Source organism: Meriones unguiculatus, chromosome 11 (assembly GCF_030254825.1).
Source record: "Meriones unguiculatus strain TT.TT164.6M chromosome 11, Bangor_MerUng_6.1, whole genome shotgun sequence".
NCBI lineage: Eukaryota > Metazoa > Chordata > Mammalia > Rodentia > Muridae > Meriones > Meriones unguiculatus.
This window is the reverse complement of record NC_083359.1, coordinates 101,722,634-101,729,028: the sequence shown is the minus strand read 5'-3', so window position 1 is coordinate 101,729,028 and position 6,395 is coordinate 101,722,634. Positions and strand designations below refer to the sequence as shown.

At 45.9% G+C, this 6,395-nt stretch overlaps 1 pseudogene; it reads left to right on the top strand.

Annotated features, from left to right (window-relative positions):
* Positions 1 to 3,108: 3,108 nt before the first annotated feature.
* On the top strand, positions 3,109 to 5,927 carry LOC110546673 (RAD51-associated protein 1-like; annotated as a pseudogene).
* The last annotated feature ends 468 nt before the right edge of the window (positions 5,928 to 6,395 follow it).

The window sequence follows — 6,395 nt, the reverse complement described above, 5'->3', positions numbered from 1 at the left end:
AGTCAAATCCACTTAAAATATTCAAACAGCCCTAACGTGGGGTATTTACGATGGCTTTAATTCTATTGACTGCTACCTTTAAATATTCTGAAAAGTGAAGGGTATAAGGCATGGACATTAATTTTCAACCTTATCTTTGGTTGTTAACTTCTCACTCACTGATTACTTAGACTTCTAAAGGAGGAATCTTCACCTTGCATTGCAGTGTTTCGGTTAGCTAGATGTCATTTGCAGCCAGGCATGTGCTGCACACTTAGACTCCCAGCACTTGAGAGGCCAAGGCAGGAGGATCTCTAGCTGAAGGCCACCCTGGATAATAAAGTCAGAACAGTCAGGATCTTCAAACAAACACACAAACAAATAATCACACAAAGCAAAACAAAAAGGTCTTTTATAAAGATAGTTAGTTCAAAGCCACCCAACTCTTAATACACACATACATACACACACACACACTTCCACTTGGATAGAATGGTGTTAAAACAGCTTTATTCTAGGTGGGGAAAAAGTCAGTAGACTGTGATTGTGTAAAGCCAGACAGTCTTTTAGTGCGACAACTTAAATGTTCTATCTCTGAGGTGAAAGTGGACTCAAGACAAAGCGTCCAACCTGGTGACCAGCCAGGCCTATTCCAACATGGGACAGATGGAGATTACAGACAGGCCAAACCTTTGAAACTGCAGCGCAATTATTGGCAAAGAAAATGTACAAATATAATGCAGTGGGAATGAAACCCAATAGAACTTTAAATAAGTGTCACATGAAAATAAATGAACAATCCTGGACCAATAAAGTTAAAAACTTAGATGAACTAAATAATTTCCTAAACAATTTAGTTCACTCTCCAAAACAAAAGTGGGCTTCTGGGTTAAGGCAGCATGTGGATAAGGTATATCTACTATTTTTTCCTCCATAGGCATGATTAAAACTACTATCAAACATCTTTTAAATAAAGAAGATGAAGAAGAAGAATATGACAGAGGAGAAGAAGAGCTAAAAGACCTGGGAGAATAGAATCTGCTGGTCCCTGTGACTGGCTCTCATGAACCCAGGCACAGTTCTGTCATGTCCTATTTTCCAGACACCCTCCCTTTGGGGACCACTGCTGAGAGACACATGAGGTTAGCATTTCACTGTGCTCCTGGACAGCTGGGCCCATCGTCCCCATGAGAAAGCTGGACGTCCACCCTCACCCTTTCTGCACGTGATCTCCATACCCAGAGCACGGAAGGGCCAAGAGTGACACACTGCTGTGTCCACTCTTATCAGGCCTCTGACCAGGAAGACTTCTAATTCTCATTCCCTGTGGCGTTGGCACAGGTCAAAGAGGGCGTCACAAGTGATTCTAGTACCATCTTACCTTAATAACAGTGATGTCAAGCCCAGTGCCCTGAGTTCCCTTTTTCCTTGGCTAGCCTTGGAGGAAATCTCAGACAAATTGATGCTTGAAGCATCTACACATCTCTGGCATCTCCCAACACACACGCACATACACACACACAACATCAGCCTAAACCTCCCACTCAGCGCTTCAGGTTCTACTCTGGGCCCCTGCTGCTCAGGCGAGTCCTGACTTTTAAATCTACAAAAAAGACCAGACAACATCTAATTTGTTTGCATTACAGCGATCACACCTGATAGCTTCAACGTAAATGTCTCCTTCCTTACACAATATTTAAAAAGTGTAATTGAACGTACTCCAAAACATTTCAAATTCTCCTTTCAAATTCTCAGCCACGGAACCTTTCATCAGCCCAGCACCCTTCCCTTCCACTGGCCTGGTTTCTGAGAACCTGAGCAAAAGGCCTAGCAGAAGACATCATCCACACTTACCACGACAAAGAAAATTGTCATAGTTGTCTAGGACAAGTGCCTTCTGGTGTCAGGCAGACAGAGAAAGTGGGTTTTATAGGATGAACCCACTCCAGGCTTTCTGTGTGTGAGTTTTACTTGTAATACCGAGAAGAGGGGAATGCAATACAGTGTGTTCTCTGTCTATCCTGAATCCTAGGCTGGATGTCCTGTACTCCTCCACGCAGTTCACAGCAAACCAGGTCAGCAGACTCCACTGGTACCCATTTTACAGATGATGAAAATTCCCTCTCTGCTACGACTACTATTTCAGTTTCATCAAACTTGAGAGAGCTAGGCGCCTGCTGAGTCTGGGAAAGAGTTTTCTGTACCTTCCCACACACCTCTGTTCTTCATGCCTTGGGTCAGGGTGAAGATTTCCAGAAGGTAGTCCTCTGCCAAGGTAATCCAGAATCCCGGGGACACAAAGCTCGCTGGTCAAGGGTATCAGGACCAAAGACCAAGTGACGCACACACCTCCCTTTTGGGTTTATGCTAACATTTGATGCTTGGTTACTGCTACTGAGAAGAGTCTGCTGGACCTGATTGTTCTGGTTCCTGAACTCTCAAGAGAGAGACCACCACTGATCTAAAAGGTATGGATTGCCCTTCTAGATGCCAACCATGCCAAGACAGCTCTTTCTGGTCCTTTTTGGTCACACAGCAACCTCGTAGATGTCCATGTGCCATCGTGACAAATCAGTCACAGATGACGCATTGACCTTTTTAAGGTATCTACCTGCTTTGTAAAAAGACATCTCCATCATTAGTTCTACAGCTCAAGACCTGCTGAAGGTTGTATCACTTACCCACAGCCACTTACTTCAGCCCCAAACTCACCAGCTCTAACCATTATGGCAGTGTTCGGCTCTTTCTATCTGACTCCAGGGTGCCCTACTTCTTGGACAATTTATCTAGTTCAACCCTTGCCTCTGTTTCCTTTTCGGTCATTGGACAGCATTTTCTTACCTCTAAAGATCCTCAGCTCTCCATGGGCACCTCCCAAACTGAGTGTGGGAAGAAGACATGGGTTTCTATGAAGGAGAAAGGGAAGGAACATTAAAGGGTGGAGTTTTAGCAACTGTCAACCTTTACATGTGATTTATTAATCCCAAATTTAATCCCAGAAATAGATTAAAGAACCCCATGAGACTGAATAAAGGACCAGGTTATTGTGAGTGAAAAAGAAGTAGCAAGACATAGACACTAAAGTCAAGTGCAAAGTGTGCTATGTAAATCCATTAGGTGTGAGCCACCATGGCGTCTCTAATGTCCCCTGTGCATGGTAGGGAAAGAAAGCCTTGGGGCTTACAGGAGGCTACCATTGTCATTGAAGTTGACCAGGTCATCCAAAACACTGCTAAGAGGGGGCAGGAGAGATCTGAAATTCAGTGTCATATTTAGACTCTGAACTCACTCCAGTGTCTATTAGGGCCACAGCCTTTGCCTGAATTCCTGGTTTATAGGCATCCATCGGTTGTCATGGTCACCATGGTCAAATGGAAAGGGCAGAGATCTTTATTAAAAGATAGAGTTGGAGTTTAGAGTCAGTGATCCTTGTGGGTAAGTGGACATAGCTTCAACAGCTCTTGGGCTGAAGAGCTGGTGATAGTGCTGGCTTTATGGGGTGTGGGGGTGCTTTTAAGGGGTGTGATCTCACCCAATGAAGCACAAAGAAAACAGCTGGCTGATGTGGTTATGTCTCTCAGAGGGAAGCAAGCTCTGGCTGTCATTCTATCCTAGAGGCAGAAACCAATCCATCTCCCACTCAAGGCAGAACTAACGGGCTGAGGAAGAGAAAGCCCTCCAAGACACCCCCACTGTGTGACTTCCCTGTTCTCTGCCTCACCTATACAACTAATAGGCTCATCATCTGGGGAGAAACATTACCCTTACCATTACATCTTACTAAATAAGTCATTTTAAACTAATTACCACACACTCTAGAAAGAATTAGCTCTGGGTGACTCTCCCATGCCTGCTGATTATCAAGTTGGCGGAATTCATTAGTCCTGTAGATAAACCCGTGGATTTCTAAGCACTGAGTAGAGACAAGCCCAAGCACACTGGAGCAAGCTTGTCTGGGGAAAACTCCAGCCTGCAATGAGCAACATGGCTGGGGAAACATGGCTGACCTCACTAGGTTCTCCACAGCATGAGTGGAGATAAACCCCTCATTGCTTGACTTTGTCCTTTGCTTGTCTAGGGCTCCTAGGGGAAAACTGGGAATCTCAAAGGACAAGGGAATGCTCTGAGCAGAGGGGCATAACTCAGAGTGAGCCCTGTATGGGACCACAGCTGAAGAGTGCTGTGCTGGGGCAGTGGGTGGGGTGATGACGGCTGTGTGGACAGCCACAGGCTTGAGCTCTACCCTCTCCAACTTTCCCTGGCACCGATAAGAGTCAATAACTAAATTCCACGGACTGTCTGCTGCATTCTGGGCACTGATCCGAATGCAGGAGATGCAGCTATCATCCTGATCACCCAACTCAGTGAACTCACTGCAGTTTCTCTCATTTCCAGATAAGAAAACATAGGGACCATGTGGTGGTTTGAATGAAATGGCCCCCATAGGCTCATATGGAGTGGCATTATTTGAAAGGATGAGGAGCTGTGACCTTGTTGGAAGAAGTGTGTCACTGGCAGTGAGCTTTGAGGTTTCAGATCCTTAATCCACGTCAGTGGCTCACCCTCTCTTCCTGCGCCTACCTATCCGGATGTAGAACTCTCAGCTCCTTCTCTAGCACCGTGTCTGCTTGCATGCCGCCATGCTGCCTACCATGATGATAATGGTCTAAGCCTCTGACCTGTAAGTCAGCCCCAACTAAATGCTTTTCTATGTAAGAGTTGCTGCTCTCCATCCACAGAGCGCTGCAGCTATAAGCTGTGGAAGGACACCATGGTGCTCCCTACCAGAAATTAAAAAACAACAACAACAAAAAGAAATAGTCAATTACTCACAGTTTGAGAGGTCTGGTAGCGACTCTGATGATGATTTTATTTCTGCAACCATGCCTATAAACAACAAATCCAAAACAGTGCCAAAGGAGTTAAAGCAAGGCAAACCAAAACCTAACTTGAAGAATGTCCAAAAAGAAGACATCTTACCAACAAAACCCCCTTAAAAAAAAAAAGGGTGGCTTTAGATGACAAGGTCTTCCATGAAGCCTAGAAGTTGCTCTGGCTTTATCAAGGAACTTCCAGCACTCAGCAACCAAGTGAAGAAGTCTCAAGAGAAAATCACTGACAAACAAGGCGATAGGAAAACAGAAATAACGGATAAATGTCGTGTTTCTAACTGCAGTGTAGACAGTGATGATAAAGATTTGGATAAGATCATGGAGGGGGATGCCGTCGGTGTTGAAGGGGAGAGAACAGCAATGTCTGAAGCTGGGGCTCGAAGGAGGAGGGTGCTTTCGGAAGGCAGCGATGGCAGCGGTGCTATTGACACTGAGCCAGACACTGCAACTGGTGGAGATTCAGAGAGTGATTCTGATTTTGATGATAGTGAAGAAAGTGATGAGGACTGTGCTGTGAGAAAACATGAGAAACAAAGAAGAAAGCAATGTAGAAAAAAGAAGCCACAGTGGGAAAGGAAGGAAGGAAGGAGGGAGGGAGGGAGGGAGGGAGGGAGGGAGGGAGGGAGGAGGAAGGAAGGAAGGAAGGAAGGAAGGAAGGAAGGAAGGAAGGAAGGAAGGAAGGAAGGAAGGAAGGAAGGAAGGAAGGAAGGAAGGAAGGAAGGAAAGAAGGAAGGACACAAAATCCCAAAACCCAAATGTGAGGCACCAGAGCCGGCTCCAGCTTCCCTCAGGTCAGGATCTCCATCTTTACCCCAAGCTGTTGGTCTTTCTTCAGAGACCACTAGGAAACCAGCAAACATGTGCAGCCCTTCATCTGAAGGCAAGAGGCCCATGTGGGTCCCACCAGCCGCCTCCCTCCGGGAGCAGAAGCTCCAGCAGCAGTTCACTGGCAGGAGCACCACCCCAAGTCCCCAAGTCAGAGCCATCCTGGGCCTCTCCCGATTAGCACCAGTTAAGCGTTTGCATCCAAGTGCTGCAAGCAGCCAAGTGCAGTAGCAGGAAAGGACCGCTAGCACCCTCAGTCCTGCAAGCAGGTTGTCGTATTCAGCTTGCGCATGGAGAACCTTTAACAGGTTACATGAAGGACCACAACCTATTTTGTGATTCTGGCCTCATCAAAGCCCCTCTGTCCTTCAGCAAAGGGTCCTCAGGAGCCCTTGCGCCACTCCTGAAGAACGTGCTGTGTTTTCTTACAGTTTATAAGTCGTCACTTGAGGCTCTGCAGCATGTCTGTAGTTATATATCACTCCCGGCTCTGTCTGGCAAGGGGTGGGGGCAGCCTGAGTTATATCAGGAGGCATTTCTGAAATCTTCCCCACCACTATGTTTCTTTAGGTTTATTACAAGCTTGCTGTCTCTATCTAGGTCTTTCTTAGTAAGAATTCTGCTTTTGTACGTATTAAAATGATTACTGCAGCATGGGAAGAGATGGTTCTTGTATAGCAGGTAGAATTTAATAACACT